Source organism: Mustela nigripes, chromosome 2 (assembly GCF_022355385.1).
Source record: "Mustela nigripes isolate SB6536 chromosome 2, MUSNIG.SB6536, whole genome shotgun sequence".
In the NCBI taxonomy this organism is placed as follows: domain Eukaryota; kingdom Metazoa; phylum Chordata; class Mammalia; order Carnivora; family Mustelidae; genus Mustela; species Mustela nigripes.
The window spans coordinates 141713806-141741609 of NC_081558.1; the positions used below are offsets into that span (position 1 = coordinate 141713806).

At 37.8% G+C, this 27804-nt stretch overlaps 1 long non-coding RNA gene across 2 annotated transcripts in view; it reads left to right on the forward strand.

Annotated features, from left to right (window-relative positions):
• Positions 1-3759: 3759 nt before the first annotated feature.
• The window catches only part of LOC132010132 (uncharacterized), a 31811-nt gene continuing 7766 nt past the window's right edge, over positions 3760-27804 (forward strand). Inside the window, exons 1-2 of one of the 2 annotated variants that reach the window (XR_009402172.1) lie at positions 3760-4038; positions 24336-24390. This is a non-coding gene — a long non-coding RNA (uncharacterized LOC132010132). The remainder of the gene's footprint in view (positions 4039-24335; positions 24391-27804) is intronic. The other variant, XR_009402171.1, reaches the window with a different exon arrangement.

The following is a 27804-nucleotide window of genomic DNA, read 5'->3' on the forward strand; positions in this document are numbered from 1 at the left end:
ACTTTGTCCAGGTACTCTTGGTATAAGAAGGATTTTCTTTCCTTTTAGGAAAACTTTGTTGAGCACCTACTATCTCAGAAGCACTGTGCTGGCACTTTGTTCTCTTATTTTACATTTGTATCTAAGAAAACAATTTACTATTAACACTGAAGCATATCTAAGCAGCATTGGTAAACTGTGCCAGTGCCTCCCTCTCCTGAATTCCCTGCCTCAACTTTAATTTGGTAGGTTAGTCCCGAAACACACGGGATAGGTTAAATCCTTACTGACAGTCACCTGTAGAACCAGAGGACTTGCTCATCGCTGGCACTAACTCAGAGAAAATAAGGTTCCTATTGCCCCAAACAAACCACTGAGTTAGCGCCTTCAAAATGTTGGTACATGGTATAGATCAATCTGAGCCCAGAAGCCACTGAAATTTGTGCCTAACTGTTAAGCTATGGGAGCATTTAGAAATAGCTTCAGGCAGTGCTCTGTTTTTCTGACTTTGATAATAAAACTAATGTCATTACTATAAAACACGGTATAACTCTCTTTCATTTAGACTTATTAAATTAAGAACTCACGCAATGCCTATTATTTGATATAATGGATTTGTTATTGTGCCTATGTACATACCCTTTAGGATCAGAAAAATCCAGAAGCACAAAATGGTAGGTAATAAATCATAATCACCAAATGTTAGAGTGGGGGCCATGTAAGTGAACATCTCCATGGAGCCTCCTGGTCCTGAAAAGCTAAGAAACAAAGTAGCTAGACTGACCCTTTCCCTTCAGGCAGATAAGGAAAGCGACATATCCTGATAGCAAGTGCCATTAGGATATTTGTCAAGTTCAGGATAAAAGCTGTAAAATCATGGCCATTTGGCTAAATTGACTCATAGCTGTATTTCACTTAAACTGCCTAATTTAAGTACACATTTACAATTTGGGAGAACTCACATAGAAATTAAATTTTATGGCTTCTGTTGAAATATAGAAGAGAAGACAGAAAACAAAGCAGGATCAACAATTAACTGGACCTACGTAGAAGAGGAACAAATTCTTGAAAAGGTGCTTTGTGTTCCTGCATTTGCATCTCATTTGGGATTCTGTCCCCTAATTCTGCTCCAGGGCCAGGGTAGGGTGAGGAGAGGGAAGGTAGGCATTAGTGTGTCATTCCCATGGGAAAAGGTCTGAAGAGTCAGAATTTTTTATATTAAGATTATAAAAGAATAGGGAATTTCTTGAATACTTGAGTATATAGATTCATACCAGCTAGGTGTAACACCAGTAGTTCTCTTGTTTGAGATTTAAAACAGCTCCTCAATTTCTACTTGTATCTTGTACTTTCATCTTTTAAGGATCAGAAGCATCTGATACATTGACAGATGCAGTGAAGAGTAAGGAGGGAAATATACAGGACATGGATGGTTTTTAATATAGCAATTCAAAGCAATAAATGAAGGAATATCATGGGTGGAAAGGAAAGGGAATAAACAAGTTCATGAGCAAGTGAGAATGAGAGAGAATTCTTAGTGTGAGCCGAAGCTAATACAGAACTGAAAACAGAGGTTTTGCCTTTTCAGGTGTTTGAAGACACCAGGAAACATCACAGCCTAGACTGGAGAGCCTGTAAAAAAGAAGTCTAGAGAAGTTCTCAAACCCATAAAAGAACCTACTTCCCCAAATAGTTAAAGGGTGTTTGCCTTTGGTTAGTCAAACCACTAAAATAAGGAAGTAGGCAGGGTCAAAATTTTCTCTTCTAGGTTCTGAAGAGCCAAATTTTGCTGCTCTGATTCTGAAACAACTGTATTTCCCTGCAGAACACGAAGCTGTGTGTAAATCCACTGATTGCCTAAAGCCATCCCGCAAACGTGTAATAACTCAGTATCTGAGGACAAAGAAACCAGCTGGTTCATAGCATTGCATCTGTACCTTTTATTAACATGGATCCCTGAAACTCATTTGCATAACATTTCTGTTGCCTTGTCCATGAGCAACGCGTAAGATATCTGCAAGGCACTTGATCTAGGGAGGGAACAGTGTGTGAGTTTATTGACTAGAGGCCTGGTGAAGTGTATGTGAGTGAGGGCAGTGGAGAGAAGAGAGGCATTAGTAAATCCAGTTAAGACAGAGATTCTTTAAAACTACTTTTCCCACTTTAAAACTATTTTGGGACATAGAGCCTCAATAGTAGAAATTGTTCTTACATGGAACAAAGTTCTCTGAGAGAAAAAAAAAGTGCTAAATGCATATCTTGGCAAAAGGTTTTATATTTGAATTTAAATTTTAAGACAAATTTGTTTTTTAGATTGTATAAGCAAGCAATCTCAGAGAAAAAGTCAGAAAATTTTCATTTTGTTTTTATTAAAGCAAAACCCATGGAATATAAATTGATTTACATTCTTGTTATGTTCCCTTGGCTATTACATATTAAAAAATTATAATTAGAAAAGGAATGAAAAATATTCTATAAATCTTTCACATTTACACTGGAAAACCCACAGAAATGTAATGACGTAATCTAGTAGGTCAAAACTGGGAGTCATTTTTTGAGGTGAACTGAAGTGCATGCATTATTGCAACATTAGGAAATAAAACCCATAGATGGCATGAATTTTTTTTTAGAGTTCTAGGAAAGTGGCATTTTATTCAAACATTCCCTACATAGAGAACTGCCTCACAATTCCATATATAAATCTGTAGTTCAAAGCTTATGAATTTTGCAAAATACGTGCAATATGTACAAACACGTATGTGTATTTGAAAGGGTTACATTACTAAATCCATAGTCAATGAGCTGCTTTAAAAAAGAAGAAGAATTCACTCTATGAATAAAGCCATTTCTTACTATATGCTAAAATCACTTTAAAAATTTCAGAATTTATGAAATCAGCAACATACATTTTACTACCCTTCTGGCCCATCAACTGGAAAAATAAGCAAATTATTCCAAAGATACTATTTGAAAACTATAATATACTTGAAATATCATTGCAAAAAATCTTACTCTCATCAGGGAGTAAAAATTGAATTACCATATTTCAACTTAAAGCTAAATTTTAAAATGTTCCATATCACTCTGTGGAATACATTTTGAAAAACACATTTAGATCTTACTATACTACTTAATTGTTGTTTTTTGCTCTAAATAATCTTCAGCCAAAAGCTTCAACTCCTATAAAACACAGTTAATAACACAGTAACTACAACATGTTTACCGTAACTTACAATCTTCTGAGATGATGTTTCACAACTCCTTCGGCTAGAGCTGGCAAATACGATTTCTGTTACTATTCTATTTTAGCTTTTCGGTAAGTGCCAGCAAACAAAATTATATTCCTTCCCTTTTATGGCTTTCTACAAGGCCCTGGCTTGTAGAGAAGGCATTTGGGAGGTTGCTTAACATTAATGTTAAACAGCTTATATTTTAACTACAGCTATTTCGCAGGTTGGATATATGCATGTTTTGATTCTTTGCCACACATTTTGGTAGTTGGAACTAGTAAATGATCATGCTTTTTTATTTAGTGAAATAAATGGCCTCTTTATACCTCCAGAAACATTAGTTCCTATAAAAAGTTCAGAAATACCAATTGACATGAAAATGAAAGTTCAAGCAGTCAACGTTTTTGTTTATTTTAAATAATTTAGAAGCCAAAAGATAAAATTAGCTCCCTTTGCCAAAATGTAAGGCATTTTAGGCTCTTATGAAAAAAAAAAGTAAACACTTACATGGAAGTCAGCAAACTGCTTAGAAAAAAAAAATGTGAAAGGGTGGTTTTTGTTGGAGGACAGGGTTGCTTGCCATTAAAAATGGTCACTGTTCCAAGAAGCCTGTTTGGCTAACGCCAGAGAGTCTTTATCAGCAAAATAAGAGAAGCACGCTGCGCCTCACACATGTTTCTACACATTTCTTTAAAAAGTCTGAGCAATCTTTAAAACAGGAGTGAAGGGTAGAAGGCAACTGATCAGTCATGCTTGAAATGATTCTCCTGTAATCTCCGTCACTTCTCTGACCACGCCTCCGGGTCCCTGCTGCGGCCATGTGACAAAGGTAAGAAACACAGGAGGCATTCCTCTACAGAATGCCAACAAAAGCTTTGACTCTCTTATGCTCTGGTCAACTATATTGGCATAGTTTAGATATAATCAAAGAAAATGAAAATTGATTGATTTTTATTCTTTTTTTTTAAATTTTTTTAAAATTTTTTATTTTTTATAAACATATATTTTTATCCCCAGGGGTACAGGTCTGTGAATCACCAGGTTTACACACTTCACAGAACCTAGATGTCCATCAACAGATGAATGGATCAAGAAGATGTGTCATATTCATTTATTTTTTTAATTGATTTTGGTGAGAGTCAAAAAGAAGCCAGAGAGGCACTGCGAACAAGTACCCACTCTACTGTCTGCCTTCGTATCATAAGATTGCAACTCTTAAAGTACTCCTCAAAAATAACTTTGTGTAGAATCTATTTATTGAGCCAACTCAAAACTCTATACTATCAAATACTGTAAACAATTAAAATTCTGGGATAATGAAAACTTTCCTATGTAACCCTGTATCTTACGAGATATAGGAATATTTCCATTTGTTCTCCTTTACTGAAATAGCTGTTTTATTAAAGCTAATAGTGCTCTGATAATAGGATTCTTTTTTAACTAAAGTCTTTTTTTTTTAAATGCATGTTTTATGCTTATACCTGATCGACTATATATTAGATTAGAGCTATTTAATTAGTCTTTGGTCACTGGCCAGTTGGATTTATACTCTCTCTGGAGCTTTTTGTTAGAACTCAATAAATATTTACTAATGATCACTATAATGAAATGTGGAAACACCCACAATATAGTTCTATATAATCAGTGGCTATAGTTAGCCATGATACTTTATGTGTTTTTTTTAAAATTTCTAAAGTTTTAATATAACTAATATATAACAATATGATTGGAAAAAAACTGACAAATCTTTTAAAGCATATTCTTTCCCATTCACAAAAACAAAACACCTAATATAATTTTATTATGCTTTGATATTAAAAATCATATTAACCTTTCAGAACACAGAGATTCATATAAGGGCTATTATGGGCCTAAGAAATCATCTAGTTCAACTGTCTTTGCAGATTAAAAAACTGAGAGTCGCTGAATGAAAAATTGCCTGGATTCACATAGCAGGTGTGAACAAAGAGTCCATAGAGCAATTGGACTATAATAAAATAATAAAAAAATTACAATCTAAAATCTGAAATTTTCTTTCAGTTAGTATATAAACCTCTATCCATCTATCATTTGTATTAGTTTGTGTAAGATTAGGAACTGGTATTTCCCTTTATGAAAAAATACTTTTTATATCATAGAAATATAAAGACACAAAAGTCATCTGTACTCTCAGTTGCCTCAACAGGTATTAATAGAAGCTGATTGCCTTCCAAAGAATAACAAAAATGGTATGTCAGTGAACATTTTCATAATAACAAAATATAACATGAATTTACAAAACTATTTCTGAGTCACTGAATGATACTGAATTTTTGATATTTTAATTAATCATTCTGTTGCCAAATCCATAGCTGTACACTCTATACTTTTTCCAAATTACTAAGTAAACAATTATGAGATTGGACATGCATTCTACCATGTCTTTTCCCATTAGTCCTATTTTTCAAGCAATGGTAACTTAAATAGATATTTATATTGTGGCTTCTTTCATGGGGGGATTATAAACAAACAGATTAGAAGGCAGGGCTAGCTATATGATAAACACTACTCAGCCATTAAAAACTATGTTATTAAATCATAATGGCCAGGGGAAAGAATATGATAAAATTTCAAGTGAAATAAACCACAGGAACTCAATTATAAACACACACACATACAGACACATACAGGGTGAATACAAATCTGTAAGAAAATATTTGAGAATATTAACAACGCAGGCTTTTATCCTGGGTTGCAGGATTTTGGAGGATTTTTCCTTTTAAAAATAAATGTCTGTATTTTTAGTATATGCTACAATTAGCACATTTACTTTTATGATCAGGACAGATTAAAACCAATTTTGTAGAAATATACACATAAAAACTAAATTGTGGAATATGAGTATGCATGTGCAATTCCAGGCTGCTTAAACTTTGCATTCAGATGGCATCTTTTCTCCAGAGATTGTTACAATCTCGGCTGGTGTGTATTTTCTAAGGAGGTAATGAGACAAAAGGCATTTTTGCTCACTGGAAGATTAGAAGCACTGCAAAGCGGAAGAGACCAGCAGAACAGGAAACAAAAGTAAAAGAGTTAAGATAAGAGACTGCTGAGAAAAACAAGAGAGCTGCGAAGGAGTAGTAAAAACAGTTTCTGAGTATTTGGGCTTATAATATCACTCAGAGAAAAGCAAAAGAAACCAGTATTTCTGTAAACTCTGAAAGATGGCAGGATTGATGCCTCTGTCACCTGGTTCTCAGCTGTGTCACTTGGTTTGATTATTCTATATAAATTAGATATGATTAGCCTCACCCTGGGTATGCCACTCAGAAAAACAGAGTGACAGCAAGTAATGAAACCAGGCTGTACACTGAGGTTAGCCGGCCCTAAAACTTCTGCCCTTTGCATTTCACAGGACTTTCTCCACAGTAATTTCCATGACATAACTAAACATACAGTCTCTCTGTTAGGATCTTCTGTCTTTGAGGATGGTAGTGGCTGTGTTATTTGTAAGAAAAAAAGGGGAGTTTGGTCATTTAGTTGCAGGTAGACCCGAAACTATAGAGGCAGACCTCTCAGAATTCTCAACTCTCCAGCTGAGGGAAAGGCAGTGATAGAATAAAAAACAAAATGTTCATCAGAGGAAAAGAGGACACAGTTCCCAGATCTCACATTTACTAAATATGTGACATCTGGCATGTTTCGTAAACTTTCTGAGTCTCAGAGTTATCGCTAAAATGTTTTAATAATACCACCTTACCGTGGTTGTAGGATAAATGAAAAAAACATTCAAGGGTACCTGGAGGAGATCACAGCACACACTAGGCTTCCAATAAATGTCGGTTCCCTTTTCCTTGCGACTGAGCCGTTGGCCACACATTACAAGGAGCTACTCATTGTCTCGGACTTTGATTAGTTGTTCCTGAGCTTCCAAGAGCAGGTGGTGCCCATCCTTAGATTCCTAAGTCTGTGTAACTATTTTTTAAAAAGTCCCTCTTGTTGAGATGTTTCACTGTGATTTTAGTCTTACCATTTTCTCATTTTCTCCATGAACTTCAGTTGTCTGCTATCAAAATACAGAGACCAAATTTAATGAAGTAATAATCAAGTTTGTCTTGAGAGTACTTAGAATCTCGGTAGTGTATAGAAGGACCCTAAAAGATCTAGGAGTTCAAGAAGCCAACAGGATGAATGAGGCTGATATCCTTTTAGTCGAGCTAGAGCAGCACTCATTACTTTCTTTCCCACGTGAATGTTTCAGAGAGGGTGTTATTTCTCTCCTGCGGGCTCCCTTACTTTCTATTGTGGCCACTTCCTACCTTTATTTTCCTTCCATGGCCCTGATTGCATTCAAACCCCTCTTTCAATGGTCTCCTTAGGAAAGGAAGGGTCACTCGAAGATTTGTTATTAATTCTTGGGCCCCACCCCAGACCGACTGAATCAGAAACTCTGCAAATGGCGCCCTGCAATCTGTGTTTGAACAGGTCATTCAGGATTACTTGCCACCATTTTGAGAGTCTGAACTAATGCTAGCCCTCAGCTTGCTTGACAATAACCCAACTCCTAAACCCCTACAGATCCAGCTTTTGTTTATAGTGATGTTTGACATCATTGCTTCGGTCAGGGCTTTTCAACAACCTTGTAATGTTTCAAGTTAGCCAATGGAGGGAGAGTTCATTTTTGCAATAATCTCGGAAAACTGATGCGCAAAGCGTGTCTTTATGCCTTTAAGACCTTCCCCTTAATCCGTTCCCTGTTCACCAAACCCTTAAGATTTCCAGGGAGGTGAGCAGAGCACATAACAACTTTTAAACATTAACAATTTAATCTCCTCTTTTGTTAGGAAGCTGTGACTCCCTTTAAAGATTAAAAAAATAAAAGGCAAACAAAAACAAAAGCCAAACCTAACCAAAACAACCAAAACAAACAGAAACCCCTAAAACCGAATCCTTAAAGTAACAGAGAATTTAAGCAGTATGTAAATGCCTAAGACCACTGATGGGTATGGGTATGCCTATATCACACAGGCATATTCGACGCCCACCACTTTTTGGTTTACAGAGCAGAATTTTGTCTCCTCTATACCTCTTTGTAACACCAACACAAAGAGCAAGTGCGGCCAAGCTTCTTCAACTGCCAACATGACTTGTCAATATGAAATAAATATAAATATGCTCCTAAAACAATAGAAAAGGAGAAGAGGGCTAAATTTCGTTTAGAATAATATTGGTAAATGTTGCTTTGTTCCACTGGGTTTTGTTTCTCTTCCACAGTTTTTTTCCAAGTCAGGGAAAATCCTGCTCAAAAATCCTACGAGCTTCTTTAAGACATGGGAAACAGTAGTCCAACTGTGGAGTAAAAGCAGTCAGACACTAAATTGCCTCACCTTGTCCAAAGATTGATGGTCCTATCATTGATGCTGGTGCTTGTTAAAATATCTGAGTTTTATTTATCCCACTTGGTAAAATTCCTTTCAACAAATTTTCTGCTTTATCTAACCACAACTATTTCTTCTAAGGTCAAGCAGATCTTACATCTTCTGTGCCTCATTGTTTTTACCAGAAACCAAGGGGGGATTTAGAAACATTTCACAAAATTTTTATGTATAAATTAACAACGATTTAATGGAAAAAAGTAAGCTCAATGCAATTACTACCATTTAGAGAATTTCTTTGCAGAAGGATATCTATTCTTCATCTCTCTGCTCACTAGCTTGTAGCAGAGCCAATCTTTTCCCTCCAGAGCTATGAGAAGATATTTAGGAATATTGTTTATATTAACTGTGGTATCTATTTTGCTTTATTCAAACCTCAGAATCTATCAGCTGCTTAGTGTGAGAAGCAAAATATTTATTGTTACTTATAAGGTGAGACCAACCAAATGTTTAATATTCTCCCAAATAATTATCAAAGTAGAAGACTGAACATTAGTTTTGGGCAACATTATCGTATTATTCTTTGTACCATCCTACTTGGCACAGTTCTTATCACATTATAGACAATTAATATGTGTTGAAATCATAAGTGAAAAATCACTAATATACATTGCCTTGATTAATAATTTGGGTGGTTTGAAAGAAAGTCTCAAAATGGATGAAAGATCTGAAGCAGGCTGTGATTCATCTTCATAGATTAACTAGTAGGAGTTTAAAAACTGAACAGCAACAAAAAAATAACCCTATTAGGAATGACGTCTGAGTCATAAGCCCGGTAATAGAAGCCTTGAGTTTTAAAGCATGTGTTGTAATCATTAAATTTCAACAATCCTTTTACTATCATCCAACTTCACGTGCCATGTTCAGTAGCAATATGTCAAGATGCGAAATGCCAGCCTGTCATGGATAGTACAGAGATATAATTCCTCTTCCACATTAATCTAGCATTTTGTTTCCTTTTAGCAGAGGTAGTGGCTGCACCTTTGCCTTACATCAACACTCGAAAGCACTATAATAAATATGTTTGAGAGATGCTGATTGAACACACAACATTTTTTGTGTATTTTAAAAATGGCTTTTTGGGTTTCTGTTTCATACATCTAGTTTAAATAAAAAGTCTTTTCCAAGAACTGACATATTTTATTTTTATAGTTTATTATTGGGTCCTGAATTTTTTTGGGGGGGGTGGGATTTTTTTTTTCCCCCTGCTTAAACTTCCATGTCAGAATGTCTTTGGATGCTTCTGCATAATATGAATCCCTAGTAGATGATAGTTTTCTTCATAATTCATTTAAAGTTACCCCCAAAGTGACAGTATGAAGGATTTTGCCTCTCTTTGCAGTTCTGTAAGTTAAAATGACTAAAAATGAAACTTTTGTATGTGGTTATTGTAGACTGAACTTACACATGTTTCTCAACTTAAGTTCCTTATTTTAGGCAAATGTACTACAGCTAATAGTTTCTCTATTAATTCAACTAGGGGCTAGAAAAAAGGAAAATGCTCGTTTTAAAAAGTGCTTCTCAAGACTGACATGTAAGATGACTAAATTCACTCTATTAGAAAAATGTCAAATCTTCATATTTGTTTCCACATTTCCTACCCAAACCCTCTCCCTCCATCTGCATTCGTGCCTTAACGTTTTAAAAAATCGGCCCCTGAGACAATCACCTCTTCAAAAAACTCCACTCCAATAAGCGCATAATTTGCTTAGAAGCATTTGTGCTTCAACCACTACTCTGTTTTTTATTTTCTTATATTCCTCTAAACAAAGTTACTGGATTAAAAAATATCCAACAACAATCCTCATTACCTATAGTTACACTCAAAACTCCTCCATTAGGGTCTCAGGCTGTTCCATAATATGGCCCCACCCACCTCCCCAAGGGCTTCATTCCCTCTACTTCCTACCATAAATCAAGCCCACTCTGCAGCCAAAGTGGGCTCTTTGTTGTTTTCCGATGATAACTTGTAGTCTTGTTCAAACTTTTTTATTTAAATTTTCTCCCTCTCGGTTTATAATCTCTACCTCTGCCAGGATTGATATTTAACAGGTACTGATTTAACAAATACCTGCTAAGTGTGACCACGTTCCTGGCCCAAGCTAGGAAGGAGGATGATGCCAGTGAACAACTGAAGAAGAGCTTAGAGTAAATAAAAGTCATCAAATTAAATATAAGTTAAACATTTGTGACAGATGCTTAGAAGGAAAGATCCAGAAAGCCATGAGAGCAAGCAGGGGGACCTAATTTAAATCTGGGGATTTCTCAACTGGTAATACTGTGAGATCTAAAGTAAGAGGCAGGATTAGCCAAGCAAAGATTAGGTGGAAATTGGTTCAGTCAGAAGGAACAGTGCTTTCATCTGCACTGAAGAACTTCTGAAAGTGACAAGTGTGGCCATTGCATACCGCAAGAGAGGGAATTGCACCTAGAGAGTCACTCTTGCTGAGGAGCAAACACAGATATGCTCCTCCGCTCCCTCTTCTAATCGAAGCAGCAGACACATTTTAGGTAATTAGCTATCTTTGATATCCTTGACTTACGGATTTGGACATGTCTTTTATCCCCTACTAGATTTTAAGCTCTTTGAAGGCAAGAACTTTTTCCTATTCAGATCTTGTCTTCTGTATCATTTGGCACAATGCCCAGTAGGTAACTAGCACAAGTCCTGCTTCCTGAGTGCAGAACGTGTGCAACCATACAGGGGCCTGAACTTAGAAAGACTCACTCTTGTTTTAATGCGTTGCTGTCACCATCTTCAATTTCCTTAATATTTTTTTGAAGATAAGGCCCCAGACTTTGATTTTTCACTGAAACCCCCAATTTAGGTAGCCAGTGTTGAATGAATAGAAACTCTGAGTGAATGAGTGATTCAAGGATTAAAGAGATCTAACTGGGACAATACCATAGGGCATTTCTCTCTTCTAGAGTCTACCTTATTCCAGGAACATCATATGATTCTCAGTTATGGGATGGATGGCTAAGGAATGGGCGGTTTTCCTTGAGGAGAAGTTTAGTCTTCTAGTGTACTGTTTCTTAAATACTAAGTTGAGTTTCATATTGACTTATTTAGATATTCCCAGAACCCTCTTCACTGAAGTGCATTCAGTTATCAAGGATTCATGACTGAACAACATTGAGTGAAACTGGACCTTCTGGGGCTGAACCTTGTGACTCTGGGGACCCGAAAAGCTAGTTTAGTTCTTACTCTAGACAAGTACAGTGCTGACAAGTATTTGTGAGAACCTGGGATAAATACTGAGTTATTTACTGACTTACTTTTCCCCACTGAGGAGCCCCTTAGAGAATTCAGAAGGATTTTTAGCTCATCCACTGGCTCACCAAGCTATAGTCCACACTTATTACTGAGCTTCCATAGGACAGGCTGAATTCTCACTATCTGTCTAGTCAATGATCCACAGATTATGGCCTCCTGCGTGCAGATGACAACTTAAACTACCGAAGCTCAAGAGTTTTATAGTTAGTTAAAGCAATGAGTCCAAAAGGTGCCTGCAGAGTAAATGGGACTTAAACATACCTGTCGATTCACCACCCAATGATACAGTGTGCAGATTCCAAGTTTATTTTACGTAAGCCTTTTAAGGACCTTGGTGGACAATCTCATGCATGCACTGAGTGTGGGCTTACGTTCTCTCTCTCTTAAATGAATAATAAAAGAAAACTCTTCATTAGTAATTACTACAGTACTTTATCATCTTTCGGAAGAGCTAAGAACAGACTGGAAAATTAGTGATTAAAAATATTGTTTTGAAAGAAGGTGAAATTTGAACCTATGTAACCAAGCAGGACTGAATAAATCCAGGATTATGTCTCCTGGGTGATTGCTTAGAGACACGGAGTTATCCACTTGCTGAGGGATTGCATTCACGTTGTAATGGTGCAATGTAGCAAACCTATATTATTATTATTTTTAAATAAATAATTATTAAATTATTATTATTAATTAAATTATTAATTATTTTAAAATAAGTAATTATTTAAAAATAATAAGTAATTTAATTATTAAATAATTCCATTTATCTAATTGAATAAATAATTTATTTGAGAGAGAGCTTGAGAAGGGAGAGGAAGAGGGAAAGCATCTCAAGCAGACTGTACATGTTAAGTGTGGAGCCAGACCTGGGGCTTGATCCCATGACCCAAAGATCACAGCCTGAGCCAAAGCCAAGATTTGGATGCTTACCTGATTGAACCATCCAGCTGCCCTGATGAACCTATATTACTTATGAACAAAATATCATCCCCCAATGTTTTATTTTCTGACCACGCTCAGAGAATCCTCCTTGGTAGTCTACTCATACACCGTAGATATTTTGTGGCACCTCTTAATCTTCCTGTACTACTTTTTTTTTTTTAAAGATTTTATTTATTTATTTGACAGACAGAGATCACAAGTAGGCAGAGGGGCAGGCAGAGAGATAGGAGGAAGCGGGCTCCCTGCTGAGCAGAAAGCCCAATGCGGGGCTGGATCCTAGGACCCTAAGACCATGACCCTAGGACCCTGAGACCATAACCCGAGCCGAAGGCAGAGGCTTTAACCCATTGTGCCATCCAGGCGCCCCCTTCCTGTACTACTTTTTACCATTTTATTTCTTTCTTGCTAGCTGAAAGTTCTCAAGAGCAGGGACCACTTTGCAAGTGTAGACATACTCTTGATATTTTTATCCACAGCTCCTGGTAGATAATAAAAATCTTATGAAATTAATAATGAAAGAATGCATGGGTCATTCTTCTTTTAAATTATACTATGGCTCTCTGTATCTCCTTAGCCCTGACACCTAACTAGCAAGCCTATGAAAGGCAGTCTGAACTGATGGGAAATTTATACCAGGCCTAGAAGTTGTAAAGACGTAGGAGAATGTGCCCATGTGGAATGGTGGAGTGAACTCTGGAAAGCAGACTGATTTCTGTCCTGGAGGCTAGACTATCTGGCTCATGTGGCAGGGGGAGGCAGAGTTTCAGGAGAGCATACAGCACAGGACTGCTTTGATGCCTCTGCTCACTGTGAACCACATCCTCCCCCGTGGGGTGACGTTCTCTCTGAAGTGCCTGGCTTGTGCTTTAACATCTGAAAGGAGGCACTCCTTTTTAACTTCCGCCCCCAAAAACTGAGCCTGGAGAGGGCATGGCGGAGAACAATTAGAGCCCCTATCAAACAGTTCTTTGTCAGATGATAGAAACATCTGATTTAATGAAAGGGATTAGGAAGGATTCATTTCCACTCTTACATTTCAAATTTACTACCTTCTGTGGGGCAGAGTGCCAACACATTCATTTATAGGGAGATAAATATTTCACAGGTGTGTATAAAAGGCATCTTGTAAAGTATGTTTTTTATAAACAAGATCAATCTAGATTGGGCTCTGCTTCTCTTCTGATTCTTTAAGAGCCAGAATTAGTTCTTTAAAAAAAAGTTTCTATACACACATGCATTATGTATATGTGTGTGTGTGTGTATATATATATATATATATATATATATATATAATCTACACATAAAGTAACCAAATTAACTAGAAAACTTTAATCTGTGAGTCTGATCAAGTCTATTGTCTGGATGCTAATTGAGGACCAATTTCAAAAGTCAGGATAGAAGAATTTCAACAAAATCGTGATAATTTTTATAGCTCGCTCTTTCCCCCTAATATGGCTACAGAAAGTTTTTTTTTCCAAGTATTTCCTTTTTATTTTAAGTTGTATACATTTTCTCTCAACATAATTTCTGGTAGCAACATAAAATGCAATCTTATTTATTTATTGACAATTTTTAAAGTAATTTTTAATTTTAATTTTCCTCAGATTATTTTAAATTTGTTTTATTTTTTATTTTTTTAAAGATTTTATTTATTTGTTTGACAGACAGAGATCACAAGTAGGCAGAGAGGCAGGCAGAGAGAGAGGAGGAAGCAGGCTCCCCTGCTGAGCAGAGAGACCGATGTGGGGCTCGATCCCAGAACCCTGAGATCATGACCTGAGCCAAAGGCAGAGGCCTTAACCCACTAAGCCACCCAGGCGCACCTATTTTAAATTTATTTTAAATTGTCCTTTTCTTTTTGTAATTGGTATTTTTAAGGGACTTGTGGTAAACACTGCTGTTCCCTACTCCCACTCCTTCCATGTCCACACAGAAGCATGGTTTTATTGAGATATCAGGAGATTACCCTGTCCACCAAAGGAAGGTAAATACTGGTTAACTTAAGACATCTATTCATCTTTCCAGTAATAGAAAAGGAGCTGACCGTGTGATGTGACTCCAGCCAAGGGAAGGCCTGTCACAAGGCACCTGGGAAAATTGTTATAACCATGAATAAGAGGTACCAGGAAAAGACATGGCCTTTTGTAGTCCTTTTTGAGTATGTGTGTGTGGTAGGGGGAGGGGGATGCAGTTTTGGGGCTGGTGTAGCCAATTTGCAATTAGGTGGAAGCAATAAGCCCGAGGACAAAGCTGAGGAATTAGAAAGAAAAGATGGACGGATCCTGGGTCAATGAGAAAATCTATGTGAGTCACTGTATCGTCTTATGTTTAAGCCACTTTCAGTAGCATCCTCTGTTACTTTCATTGAAAGCATGTTAACATATATTTACCATCTTAGGAGGCTCATGGTTTTTGTTGAGAGTGAGGCTGCAAGTCAGAAGCAGAAGGTGTTATTTAATTCAGTATCTTCTACTGAATGTGTGGACTCAGCCAATTAAGATGAAGGCCATGTTAGGCTGAGGCTGAAACTTCACCATTCCAAACATCTGTATTTCCAAAAATATTTCAGTGTTTTAAAATTACATATTCATAGGGTTAAGCCACTGTAGTCTTACCCTTAGAACATCATTCACATTTTGAAAGCTTCCTTTCTCTGTCTTTCTTTCTTTTCCCAGTAGATTATTATAAAGTGAATCTGCAGTGTTTCAATCCATTATAATATTGAGACCACAAAATCACCATGGTGTGATGGCTGACAAATTGATCAAAAAGACGTAGGTTTTGGGGAACTTCACACAATCCTGGACATTTTGTCAGTCCTTGCTTATACAGAAAATGCAACTGATAGTTGCATATCAATGATCTGCTGAGAATATCGTCAAGAGAATCAATAAAAGGATTATTGGGTAGAACATCTGGAGAAAAAATTCCTCAGAATATCAAAATTTAAAAAAATATTATAAACTACTTTGTTAATTTCTTTTTTAAAAGATTTGTCTTTATTTTAGAGAAAGATAGAAAGGGAGGGGCAGAGGGAGAGGGAAAGAATCTCAAGCAGACTCCCTGCTGAATGTGGAACCTGACATTGGACTCGGTTTCATGACCCTGAGATCATGAATGACCTGAGCAGAAACCAAGAGTCGGACACTTAACTGACTGAGCCACCCAGCGCCCCTCAATTTCTTTGTTAATGCTTAATTTCTCTCTTCAACATCATTATAAATAATTCTATCCCAGGAATTCTCCTACTGGAATATCACATTTTATTGGTATGTGACATTTTTTTTTTTTTTTTGTGGTTTCTTGGTGTCTATGGCTCAAGTTAATAAAAATAGAAAAATTAACTTCATATGCTTGATTTTTAAACCATGCTTCATTGAAATCTGCCTGTACTTTCTAGTATTTTTCATAGGAAATCTGTGAAGAGTATATTAAACAGAACTCCAAATCAAAGGACCCTAAAAGGGAGTTTAATTGTGTTGTCTCTACTACAGGTTGATCTTACTGTGGGGCAGGCCATGGCTGCCAGCAGGTCTGGGTTCACATCCTGGGACCTTGCTAAGCCACAAATCTTACAGTGACTAAAATGTTCCAGAGCAGAAGGTGGTGTGCCCTGCTGTCATCCCTGGGTGAATAGCAGCTTTACCAGCTGCACGTGGAGTGGGAGGAGGAGTAATGCCCCACAGCGTGGATCCCGTTACCAGAAAAGGATGGCAGAGAGTCTGAATAAGACAACACATGTCCTCTACACAGGGGATATTTACGGCAGTGTGCTGAGCTTCCCAAACTAATTTGCCCGGAAACTCTTTCCACTTAGAACATCTGTTACCATTTCTGGGAAGTAAATTCTTGATTTAACACTTTGAAGAATTAGAGTATGTGGAACATTTCAATACAGATTGACTCCCCGGACCTTCATAACAATCCTACTGGATTTGTCAGCCAGGTATAACCAATTTACCTTAGGAAACCTGGATTCAGAGAGATTTAGAGACTTGTGAAAAGTCACATAGATTACTAGGATAAAAATTCAATACCAGTTCCTTGTCAAATGTGAGATGACCTCTGGACTGTAAGGTTGCCTGTTTTGTAAGTTGTTTCTAATTTTGAAAGTACCGCATGTAAGCCTGTGCACACAGCACTATTAATGCCACATGTTGGCTTGGCTACAATGGCATTTTATAATTCATTAGTGCAGTTATACAGTGTTGGTTTGGGTATCAGACCACTTAGGTAAGAATCCTGGCTATTACTTTTGCTAGGGTTGTGTCCTTGGGCAAGTAAATTCTACCTTGGAAAACTGTGTCAATGCAAAGGTTGGCCCTATATGGTGGTTGTTGTGATTAGTAAGGATAATGAATGTAATTGCTTAACGTAATGACTAGGACATGCTAATTACTCAATAGGTCTTATTTACGCTTTTAGGGACACTTACCACAACTGAGCCATCGTGGAGTACAAGATTCCAGAAAGTTTTGTATTAATTGTTTATTTCTCTCTTAAAACACGTGTTTAAATACAAAGTCTGATCTCTGATCTGCAAATGTGTTCCTTCTCACCCTCTGATCTGTATGTTCTAATTTATTTTGGACCCCCCCAAAAAGCTGGAGAGACACCCACACAAATGGAAATCAATTAACCCTAACTTGAAACAGATGTCACTAAAATGTGCTATATGTACTCTTACCCATGAACAGTTAACACATCAATTATGGAAAGGGAGAAGTGTCCAAAGCCAGATGTTTTGTACGTCTTTGGAATTTATACACTTTCTTAACTATGGCCAGTTGAGTTATTGTATGTTGATAACTGAAATAGCTTCTCCTTAATTGTACACCATTGTAATTTCAAAGGCAGCTCCTGGTCTTTTAATAGTCACAGAGGGGCTTCTGCTCTCTGTGAAGCAAATGCCAAGGTCAGGTGCAGAACATATAGATGATATTTTTCTAAATTATTCCATCCGAGAAGGGATTCAAACACATTTCCTTGTGCCAGTCTTACTTTATACCTTGGTGCAGCTGACAAGTCTCAAAGGAGCTCACAACCCTTCCACAGAGAGACTTGTTCCAAGGCAGAAAGAAGCAGATACAGTGTATTATGATTTAGCGTCTGTTGCTCAAAATAGGATATTGTGGCTTAAAGAAATATTTAGACATTACTTAAGCTAACTATTACAGGATTGAAATGAAGGTCCAAATGTTATGACTGGAACAGCTCTCGTATTTTCAAAGCTTTTTAACCAAGCTGGTAGCTTGCAGAACAGACTTCACTCTTGGGTAGAAAAAAAAAAATGGGTACACACACACAAACACATGTATGCAAAATCAGGCCCAAATAATAACATTAATTTATATGAGTCTGATTTCTTAATCTTCTTTCAAAACCTAATTGGTACTGTTTAGCTCATTAAATATGGATAATTCATATCTAAATATTCAAGAACTCTGATTGCCTCTGAGAATTTGAATCATGAATCTGCAGGTCGGGTTGTCTGGAATGTACACCTATGATCATATACTGCTTCAAATTCTGACTTATTTCATCACTGTATTATTCTCGTAGAAAATTTTCATAGAGGAACTCTATTCTTAAATAGGGTCCCTCTTGAGTTTGGACTCAAACTCCAAAGCTTCCAATCTCTAAGAAACAAGATTTGGCAGTGGCTGGAGGCAGCATGTGTCTCTGAGGAATGGAGAGCAGTGGCAGGATGGAGAGTGTGGGGTGATTTGGGACCATAGCTTGAAGTTGCCTGCTTCATGTATAAAATTACTTTGAAGTCTTGCTTTAGCATAAATTCATATGAATTTAATAGTGATTTTTAGTTCAGTCTTTTTAAGTATTTGATTTGGGGGGGAAAATGTTAGTGGGTGATTTCTCACACTTATTGACCCACTCCCACATATGTAAAAACTCATATCATATCCCAATTGAGAAGTATGGGGAAAAGTGGGAAGATGTTTACTTGACAGAAAAATCTTTTGGGGCGCCTGGGTGGCTCAGTGGGTTAAGCCTCTGCCTTCGGCTCAGGTCATGATCTCAGGGTCCTGGGATGGAGCTCCACATTGGGCTCTCTGCTCAGCAGGGAGCCTGCTTCCCCCTCTCTCTCTGCCTACTTATGATCTCTCTCTCTCTCTGTCAAATAAATAAATAAAATCTTAAAAAAAAAAAGAAAATCTTTTATGAATCTGAAATAAAATCATATGCAGGATTCAACTCTCATGCAATTTTCCTGCAAATATTCTTAGGTAGTGAGCAGAGGACCATGTTACCTTACTGCTCTTAAGAACCAAAACCTTTAGGGAGGGCTCTTGGTTATGTCTCAGAGACAAGGTGGAAGTAGGGGAAGGAAGTGGGACCATTGCTGTCTATCATACAAGATAATGCCCTCGGGCCCTTTTAAGGATTTGGGGGCCAAAATACATTGAGTCCTTAATAGGAGGAATAAATACAATATAGTTAGACCTACATGAGTACCTTTCTTTTCTTTCCGCTAACAGAGTTTGGGTTGTTTCATATGTACCTATACAGGCTTACATAGTCCATCTCTTAGGAGACATAAGTAGGGCAAGGAGTGAGGAGGCTGTAAAGATAAAAACAAAACAACAACAACAACAACAAACAAAAAACAGGAAAAGTGTTGGCCTAGTGGGCCTCAGGCTAAATGTAGCTGTGAAAATTTCTTCATTGCTTGGGCTCAGTTCATCAATATAGCTAATGAGGATTTGGAGGCAGATTTGGTTATTCCTAAGTATTAGTCCAAAGTAGTTTTATTGCAGAATACGTAGTATTTTATTTCTTTTTCCAGGATGTTGAAATGGAAGAGCAAGTGATTGGATGGGATTTTGCATCTAATAATGAGAGTCAAAACCTATTTCCTACTATAACTCAGATAGGTAAAGACAGCCCCCACCCACCAAGGATTGGGAAAAGAAATGACTAAATACCAATCCAATTTAAAACTTAACCCAGTTAGATTTATATAATTCCTTTAGGTAATTAATATTCAGTTTCTCTGGAAAAAGGAATAGCTCAGTTTGAGTCACCCCTTTTCTTTTGCTTTTCTTCTTAAGTGACAAATAAGTATCTGGGGTGAAGGGTGAGACAGGAAGGCATTGTTATCCTTGAGCACAGCCTGCAAACCCCGCCCCCGCAATCTCTAGGCAATGTCCTCTTTCTACCCACTGTTGCTTATCCACTTAGCATTCTGTACCAGTTTGAGGATGGAGTGAGGTGATGCACACCCTAGTCTTTCTGATCATTAGGTAAGAGTCTAGTGGATGGAATAAAGAAATGGATGACTTGGCCCCACCCCAGTCTCTGATGGTGCCAGAGACACCTCTAATGTCATGCTGTGATGCTTACTAGGACTCCAAATGGTGGTCTATTCTGTAGTTCTTTCTATAAAGTCACCTGTCCTGCCAAAGCCATCCCATTTGCCAAACCCCACAGCAGATTCTCAACCATGTCAATGTCCTTTTCATGTCATATAGAAATCAAATGTGGTGAGGAAAACTACATCTCAGGGCCTCATTTGACATGCCAAGATTCCAGTAAGTATGGATGATCAAGGCTCCAGGCTTAGTAACATGTCTGATAGTCTTGCTTGAAAGTCAATCCTTATCGCCTTTCTTTCCTCTTCTGTTATCTTTCACCTGTCCTTCCTGTGAGCTTTCCCCTCTAAATGCACCCTTTCTTATGACTATACCTCCTTTCAAACCTTAATAATACAGGGGTGTATTCTCTACACTGGGTGAAAACAGAGCCTCCAGGTGAAGCTGATTCTCTAAGCTTGGTTATTGCAATGCAGAAGGATAAGGAAAACAGATGAAAAAAATTTAGGAGATCATTTTTCAAGACGATATCCTGCCCTGCAAGGCACTTTTCTACAGCATTATCCTATTTGCATATCAGAAGCAGAATATCTCCTTCCTTTTTTCATTCTCACTGTAATAAATGGTTTCCTCTTGTAATAAATTCTAATCTTCCTTCAGCAGATGGATACTTGAGGTCTATTAGTGCCAAGCTTATGAGTTCAAGTATTTAGAAAGGCAAAAGTGGAAACTACATTAATGTTTCCAAGAGGTCAGATGCTATATCCAAACTTCTCTCTCTCAGCTTTGACCCAGAGAGAAGCAGTATATTTGATAAATGAAGGTAATACCAAGGTATTACCATATTTCCCTTCTTGGTGCCTAAGGAGGAGATTGCTCTGTAGGATTATGGGACAATGGGACCATGGGACAGCCTAATTCATTTAAGAAGGCAGAAGGTCATGGTCAGACACATAGAATTTCAGGGTCGTTCCAGAGCCTCTTTCATTTCTTGTGTAGTGTGGACATTGAGTTGAGAGCAGAGGCAATTCATGGGTTGCCAATTAGGAAGCTATATTTGGGATAGGGAGATGGTGCATTGGTCTATATCGAGTCAGAGCTAGAGGTATACCAAGAAGGCAGAGATATACCATGCTTCACTGTAGCCAAAAAATGTGCTATCAGTTCAATAGCTACAAGCTTTGGCTCTGAGAGCCAGCAAGATATCTAAGTAGCAGGATGTCAGGGACTGGGTATGGGAGATGTGTGGGTGTCGGCAAAGACCCACAAAGTTAGGGGATTGCACTCCCCTGTCAGAGACAACGACTCACTCAAGCCACACACTTTTTCCACCAGATTACATATCACCTTAGAGATAGAAGCAGAGGGAGAAATCAAATGTAGAAGAAACTGAGCATTTTTTTCCCAAGAGAAGACTGAACATTAGCAAAAATGATTGTTTAGCGAACAGCCACATTAGACAAAGGGTTAAGAGGGATTGGTTATTTACTTATTATGTCCTATTCTGCTTATCAGAGGAAACTCAATTCCAGAAAGGGCCCTACTTTTTATTTCTTCCATGAGCCATCTTTTGACCTTGAAAATTGAAGCCTTATATTAAAGATGGTGAAGCAAAAAACAGAGGAGCCTGGGCTGGCTCTTGATGACATCATGGAAATATCATACTTATTCTAGAGGGTCTTCTTCTAAACTTCCTCTACTGAAAGAATAAAACCTCCACATTTAAGTCACTCGAGTATGTTCTTTGTTCCTAGCAGCCGAACAATTCCTAACTGAAACAATTAATTTGTTTTTTCTCATTGAAAATATTCTGGTATGAATTTATATTTTCCCCCACACATATGTTATATACTCAGCGCAAAGGTTATTACTCTTTCTGAGATGTAAAAGAACACATTTGAAAATTTTAAAACATTACCTGAGTAACCAGTATGTAAGACTGATACTCAAAATTAATAGTCTTTATTTGTTTGTTTGTTTTGAAAACCCTTATGTCTAAAGGGCATAGAGATAAGGTGTATGTGTGCACAGATATGTGCTTCTGTTTTCTTGGTTCAATGAAATGGAAAAAAAATAACAACAACTGTGGGAGATTATGGCAATATTATGAGTTCACAGAGAAAGTTACTGCATGTACTTTATAAAAAAAAATGTTTAGGCAGTGGCACCCTCATCAAGGGAAAAAGAAAGGTACTCTGTGACTCTGAAATCTGATCATATTAGAATATAAAATAAAGTTTGGAGAGGGGCGGGTACCCAAATCCTAGCACATAAGCTGTTTAAAGAGATAGACTCTATCCGGGTCTGCCTCCTAAGTCCTGAAGACAAAGCCCCAGGACAGGGCCTTACCCTGTGAAGCTGCAGGGGTCGCACTTCGCAAAGCAGGAAATGGAATAAGAAAGCTACAGCAGGCAGGGAGCTATGTTGAGACCCTACTGAAAACCTCTATACCTGAAATCAAAAGCTAGAAGCCCCATTTTTTTTTTTTTTTTAGCAGAATATATGAAAGTTTTCCTGTCCCAAATATCTACTCTGTATTACTTAAAATTTTTACTTGCCCTGTTATTGCCATTTCTTTTAAATAGTACATTTCATAATTGCACAAACCTCTTTTAAAATGAAAATGTTCCTGGGGGACAGCTAAAGTGCCTATATTATTAGGGAACATTAATCTCGTTTGAGGAAATAGAAAGTAGATGGTAAAATGGGAAGCATGTTGATGAATGGAAAGGTAATTTTAAGAATATAAGACCGGGCAAGGGTGGTCTAGTCACTTAAGAAGCATGAAAGCCCAGCTTAGCAGAAGTATTTGGGGGCAACTTGTAACCTTTGTGTTGTTGAAGAAGAAGTCTGTGTTTTTTTTGTTGTTGTTGTTGTTTTTTACCTTGGATCTTACTTAGGGTGACTATATTTTCCAGGTTGCATGCAGCAGTTCCAGCTTAGATCAGTTGATTTGCAGTAATATTTTACTTTTTCTTTTCATTTTTTATGGAGAAATTTTATTTTCTTAATTGTCCAGAATGTATGATAAATCTTACGGAAAGTCTATTCTTATCCCATTTTCCTCCTTTAGATGAGAGGGGAAAAGCCTCTAATACTCAGAGATACAAGGTAACTCTGTGATTTCTTTCTCTAGGAGAGCTACCTGTCTCATTCCTCTGTTCTGGTATCTCTGCCAAGGCTAGCAAGGCTTTGGGAGATAGAACAACGTGTTGTCTTAGGACACTGTCCTCCCGTGTTTTGAGTGGTTGAGAGCCTCAGAACTGAAAAAGAATACAACTAAGGATGACCTCTCTCCCTTTCACCTGTTCCAGCAAGGTGGAACAGGGGAATTGATAGTTGAGGTGATTTTGAAAACCTGGGAGTACTGAGGTCTGTCCATGTACATTCATAGATATAATCACCATTGCACACATAAGTATGTTGGAGGGCATATAGTCAATGCAGAGTATCTTAAACTGGGTTTCCCCAACAGCAGAGTACCCCTACCCGAGTACGGGTAGTTTACTTGATGAAAATGGTGAATTAGGATAGGGAAGGAAGCCAATAAATGTCTATTATTGTTTATTATTGAACAGGCTACCTTTGTGGATATAGTAGCTCAGTCTTACTAGGGACCTCTGATAGGCTATGTGTCATCTCAAATAAGGTATGAGGGAACTAAGGTATTTATTTACCAACTTCTGACAGCCATTAATTGAGACCTGTACCCAGAGGGCATTAAGTACCCAGATATTCTGGCCTACCAGCCCAGGAGCAGAAAAATCTTCAATAGCCTGAAGTCCTCAAAGAATCTCAGGTGATTAAATATGCAAGCCAGTGGTTCTGCACAATGTTACTACCAAATGCGGATCGGGCATTGACAGTGTCTGGGGCATAGGCAGGGAAATCAACTACATATGAAATATGACTTCAGAAGTATCAGGAAACTCAATCAAAACTGAGTGGTAACTCCCGTGAAAACTTCTTTTTTTTCCATAATGTTGAAAACAATACTCAATTATGATATTTTATTTGCAAATAAAAGATAAATTAATATATAAGTGAATTTATATATAATATAAATATAATGGAAAATTTCAAGGCTTTGGTTTCAGACAATATGCCATCATGATTTATTCTCCTTTTTTTGGACTATTTTCATGTGTTTTGGCTTTATGCTTAGGTAGGTTATCTCCACCGGTGGCAAAGTGAACTACCAATTGGATTCAACCTATTTGGTAAGTCCAAAATAAATAAATCACCTATTTCCCAAAAGTTCCAGAATGCATGTAAGGAGGCATTCACCATACTAAACCACATCACTTGCACATCTCCACCAGTTATTACGTATGGGCAGAGAAATGAGATTTGATGATTGGCTGGACTTAGGTCATAAATCCTCCCTAGAACTATGGGAACTGGTTTGCCTGCATCACATAGCATGAGGTATGGGCAGAGTAGCTTCTTAGAAGGAAATCAGGTTGCTGTTATTAGAGAAGGGAAAGTGGGTTGTAGACAGATTACAGACACACACACACACACACACACACACACACACTACTACACATGCACTACAGATATCCATATCTGTTGTCATTTTACCCTTTATATCTCTGAAAAAAATGCAAATTTCTCTGGAGATTTATTAACTTAATTTTTCCAGCCAGGTGACAGTTTTCTTTTTCTTCTTCCTCTTCTTCTTCTTTTTTTTTTTTTTTTTGAAAGATTTTACTTACTTATTTGACAGACAGAGATCACAAGTAGGCAGAGAGGCAGGCAGAGAGAGAGGGGGAAGCAGGCTCCCTGCCAAGCAGAGAGCCCGATGCGGGGCTCGATCCCAGAACCCTGGGAAGGCAGAGGCTTTAACCCACTGAGCCACCCAGACGCCCCTCAGGTGACAGTTTTCTTTCTAGTCTTGCAACTGGGTATTTTTGTGATACTGCAAAATTCACTAAATAGAATGTTCAATTGGGATATTTCCTCTCTTGGAAGTTTTCAGGTGAGACCTTTAAGCTGAAAGTACCAGGTACCAAGTCCCCCTATGTTCTAATTGGAGGTTCTAGGCCATCCGAATAGGAATTACAAATAAGGGGATTCCAATATTTGTTCTTTGAATTTTACTCCAACAAACCATGTGGACTCTATTAGAGTTCATAAATGAGAATTTCTTTAAAGGCATTAGGATCCTGCTTATTCTCCTCCTCTTCGTGGGGGAACACAAGTGGTATTTTCCACTTCCACACTAATGGGTGCGGCAGGCCCACGTGAGGTCGTTGTAGAGCCTAGTATGTGCTTCTTGGTTGGGTTTCCTGATTTACACTTGGAAAAGACTGGAACTGCCTCACTGAAGGGTGAGGAGACAGACTGAGAGGGAAGGAAGCATTCTAGGCTATTCCCTCAATGTGCCATAGTGATGAAGTACGTGGGCTCTGAAGCGTTCCTGCTTTAGTTCAGATCTCATCTCTACCAGGTATTAACCGAGTGTTTGTGGTTGTGTAACTAATTTTTTCTGTGGCTTTGTGGAAATAATTCAAAGGAGTATTGTGAGAATGAAATGAACTGAAATACATTAAGTGCTTGGCACATAGTAAGAGTTAGCTTTGATTATTCTTTCTCATAGGCTGAGGTAGATATTTCTGAGGCCCCACAGAAGGAAGCAGGATTTGAGTTATCTGGAAAGGGAGCCCAAATAAGAAGGTCACTAGAGGTGACACAACAGGGAGAGTCTCTGTGGGACATATGAACCTGGGACAGAGGGAGATGTCATACACAGTCAGCTGGAGGAGACATGCAATATGGAGTCTTCAGCAGGATCTCTGATAATAACAGGTATCTTTGAAGAGCCCCAAGGATACCCTAAAGTTACTAACTTTTACAGATCTGCCCATAGGCATGGACAGCTAAGAGAACTATGTGGTACCACTTCTTTTTTTCCCCATCCTTCCTCCACACCACGGACAAGAGCAACAGCTTTGTGAATAGAGGAGGAATGCCAAAGCCAAGAAGAAGGATAAAATAAACCCAAACAAAGCTAATCCCTTCCAAAAACTTTAGCTCCAGGAAGTAGATAAGAGTGTGAAGCTTTGATATTGCCATGGACTGAACTGTGTTCCCCTGCCCCCCACATTCATATGTTGAAGCACTAACCCCCCCCCCCCCCCACGGTGACTATAGTTGAAGAGAGTCCTTTTAGGAGGTAATTAAGGCTAAATAAGGTTATAAGTTTGGGGCCCTAATCTGACAGGACTGATGATTTTATAAGAAGAGGAAGAGAGAGAAGCTATCTCTCTCTATGCCATAGCAGGACACTTCAAGAAGGTAACCATCTGCAAACCAAGAAGGGAGTCCTAATCAGGAACAAAACTGACTAGCACTCTGATCTCAGAATTTCTAGCCTCTGAAACTGTAAGAAAACAATTTCTGCTGTTTAAACCGCCCAATCCATCTTGTACTCCAATTTGACTAATACAGATACTAAGCTGTACAATGCCTGAAAAATTAGACTACTCAGTTACACTATTCATTATTTGTTTATAGTGACTGGAAAAGCAATGCTTTCAGCCTAAGATTTCATCCCAGAGCAGGGAAGGATACTTCCTATAGTAGACTTCAAAGGGCAGTGACGAGGAGGAATGGACACACTTTTCATGAATCCAGATTTTAATAATTTGGTTGCATACTTAATTTCTTTGGACTACATTTCATTTCTTTGGAATTATAAAGGAGTTGGTTTAGATGAGATTCAAGTCCTGAGTGCAACTCAGCTATGTTACATTCAATGATTCATTTCCATTTATGTGAAAGAGCTTTAGATATTTTCCTGAAAGAAGTTGCTAAAAGGTAAATAAGTTCAGACACTTCAAAAGGAAGATGGGGAGAAAAGGAGCACCTTTTAGAGAACTAGAAGTCGTAAGGTTTCCAACCACAAACCACACTTCTCTGAGGCCTGACACTGTCAAACGGTACTAGCCATTTCATTAAAAGGCCCTTTTTAAGAATGAATGTCATTTAGTGAAATTCCAACAATGCTTGACTAACAAGGAGACACTTAGTGTTCTCAAAAATTTTCTTGATAGCCTAAAACTAATTTGAGTGAATGTAATTTAAATGATAATGAATGTATGCACGCATACGCTTAAACACACACACAACAATCACAATGGATCTAGAACTCTAGGACGTCTGGTTAATAAAATTAAACTCCTGATTTCAAGCAAAATACAGCTAACTGTCCAAGTTTTAAAAAGTTGCCGTGGTATTCTAAAACATGTGCCGAGAATTCCATATTCACTCTCAGGCAACTCATCCTAGTAGCATTTCCTTAAAGATAATTACTCCTTTCCCATACCACACATGTCCATATGCTTGGGGAAACTGCAATGACAATTTTAAAGGTCTGCCATGCACTGGTGGCAGGTTTAAAGACATTTCCTTCCAATGTGTCAAAATCTTAGGTCTCTGAGGAGGAGAATCCAATGAAAATGTACATTGAAAATTCCCAGTTAAAAAGAGCCTGCTGCATGAGGGCATTTTTACATTTAAATGTTGCCAATGATACGTAATTTGCAGCCTGCATGTATAGAAATTTTCCCTTGTAGGCCTGCCCATACCAAGAGCCAGGGTTACTAAAAAGTCTTTGTACCTTTTTCACA